The sequence below is a fragment of the Engraulis encrasicolus genome, chromosome 16 (assembly GCF_034702125.1).
Source record: "Engraulis encrasicolus isolate BLACKSEA-1 chromosome 16, IST_EnEncr_1.0, whole genome shotgun sequence".
NCBI classification, from domain to species: Eukaryota; Metazoa; Chordata; class Actinopteri; order Clupeiformes; family Engraulidae; genus Engraulis; species Engraulis encrasicolus.
The window spans coordinates 41,112,924-41,115,423 of record NC_085872.1 but is presented as its reverse complement, the minus strand read 5'-3'; the positions used below and the strand labels follow the sequence as shown (position 1 = coordinate 41,115,423).

The 2,500-nt window shown below is 38.0% G+C and overlaps 1 long non-coding RNA gene across 1 annotated transcript in view; it reads left to right on the top strand.

Annotated features, from left to right (window-relative positions):
• Positions 1–2,500, top strand: part of LOC134466583 (uncharacterized) — a 23,466-nt gene that overhangs the window by 20,789 nt on the left and 177 nt on the right. Inside the window, exon 2 of the long non-coding RNA XR_010038337.1 lies at positions 1,087–1,176. This is a non-coding gene — a long non-coding RNA (uncharacterized LOC134466583). The remainder of the gene's footprint in view (positions 1–1,086; positions 1,177–2,500) is intronic.

Sequence of the window (2,500 nt, the reverse complement as noted above, 5' to 3'; positions counted from 1 at the left end):
ATTCAAGGCAAGGCAAGGCAAGGCAAGGCAATTTATTTTTAAAGCACATTTCATACATGTAAGCAATTCAATGTGCTTTACAAAGAGATAAAACCCATGCAAAAAAGAGAGAAGACAAAAAGCATAAACGTAGTTCATAAACTTAGGGAATGTAATTATGACATCTGTCTGTTTCACGCATTTCTGTCTGAGTTCATACGGTAGAATTTTTGCCACAACATACTAATATTGTTAAGATACGCATGTACATAATTGGGAATCATACATGTAATGTGTTCATCCATTCCTAAATTCATAAATTCAGATAAAATAACTTCACCTAGAAACTACATTTCATGATAGGCACAAAACATTGTTTTTACACCAATGCAATTATTTTGTTGCTTGAAAGTGGAGGTTCTTTTTGGTCAGACAGTTGACAAGTAGGCCTATCTATGTTTGCCTTTGAGAGTTATTCTGTTTTCCTTTCATACGTTTTAGTCAATAATTTAAGTCAATAATGTAAGTATTCTGTTAATGTATTTAGACTACTTGTCATAAATTGCCCTGCAAGGTTTTCAAATCCAGTACCTTTTAAATATTCTTCATAAAAATGTCAAATATATTTGAGTCTTTAGGACACAACTTTTCCTTGTCAAGACATGTCATGCTTCACCAAGTTCTCCCTCGATGTTATAAACCAGAGTCGTATCTGCTAAGCCTTAGACTTTATAAATTCAGCATCTGGAGGTCAGTGTTAAGAAAGTAGCATAGCCTATATCAGTCAGTCTGTACAGTCTTGATATCATGATATCTTATCTGCATATGGCTGCGTATCTCACTCTGAACATGTGAGGTTTTGAAAAATTGATTTTTAATTTCCTGCCAACATATAGCCTTTTTCTGATTAATTACCCAACATTTGTGAGATAGTATTTTGCATTCCGTATGTATTTTACAACTGTAGTCACACTGTGTGCAATAAGATCAGTTTGTCTTTTACCTTGTAACCCTTGTTTTTCTCAGAGGACACAGATATTTCTTACCCGTTGTGTTATCACGTTTTTGTGTGTGAAAAGTAACTCATGGATGTATTTCTGTGCGCAGGCTGATCTGCCTGGCTCGTCATGTGGTAGCGGCAGCTATGGGTGTGAGTGAGCGCTGGTCGTCCCCTTGGCCCCCCTGAGGCCTGCCGAGGTATGGCCGTGTCAGCCCCTATTTCCCCTCCTTGGCCCTGTATTTGTGTGGGGTCACCTGGGTTTTGACCCCTGGTCGACACTAAGGACCTCAAGTCCCCTCGCAGGGATTAAATGGCCATGAGATCTCTTATCTTGGTGCTGGCAACAGTGTTAGATTTGCTCTAACTGATTTTCTCGAAATAGTAGTCCCATAATGCACGGCGTACCATCTGAGGCACGCTGTAATAGTCAGGTTAATTACCATAGTACTACTCTACGTACTATGACATAACACAGGGCCTTTAGTAATGAACTATGACTCAGTCATTGCCATTCTGGTAACGACAAATTTATAACGCTGTGTTTTAGCGGGTTAAATACAAAAGTCTTTTGTAATATGTGTTATAGTCTATATTTAACATTTCTAGAGCAACTCTCTTCTCAATTATTACTGTTTTTCATAGTATGGTCTACAATAAATATGATATTGGAAAACAATTTTAGCACATTTATTTGTTGTTACATTTATTTGGAAAGTGAGAGTGACTGGCAAATACATTCATTTCCTGAAGGGAAGATGATATGGCTTTTCTGCAATCCGAGGCATTCACGATCACACATGGGAGGATGGATGTGCCAGAGGGGTCACTCCATGTCAAGTGTCCGAATGGCCCCCACTTGACCATCTCAGATTTCACTGAAAATCCCTTCTAGGGAGTTGATAGACTTCATTGTAAAATATTTTCCGTTTTAAACACCTAAGAACACACAACACTCTTAGATGTATGTGGCCAGTTTTGAACAGTGACCAATTTAACTGAAAATGACTTAAGATATCCTGCAAATTTCCAAAGGCTTTTATTTGCTGCTAGGTGACACGGGTGTCTGGCTTGAGAATGTTATAAAACCTCCTTCTGTCGGGGCCTAAAGCTAAGGCGAGCTGTGTAAGTCAGCGTATTTGAAAGCAACGTTTCAAAGCAGGAGGCTGATGGGTTGCTGCTGTGTATGTACAGTACCTCTCACCAACATCAAACTCACTGCTTAACCGACCTTTTGTAGCTTTTGAAGATTGGATGTTTGTCTTTGGTAGGCCTACATATTTACATATTTGTGATGATTCTGACACTGTCAACTATTGTATATATCTGAACATAACATGATTGGGTCATTCCATGAAATATACTACTATTTTTTTCCCAAACAATTTAAACCATATCGTTTTGCGTAGAATGCTCAAAAAATTAATCAAGTGTAATTGCTACTAATTTGTCATAAGTAGTCTTGTACATGGTCTTTAAATTCCAAACATGTAAAAATGTTTCCAGTTAGTGAGGAGCAGAGGT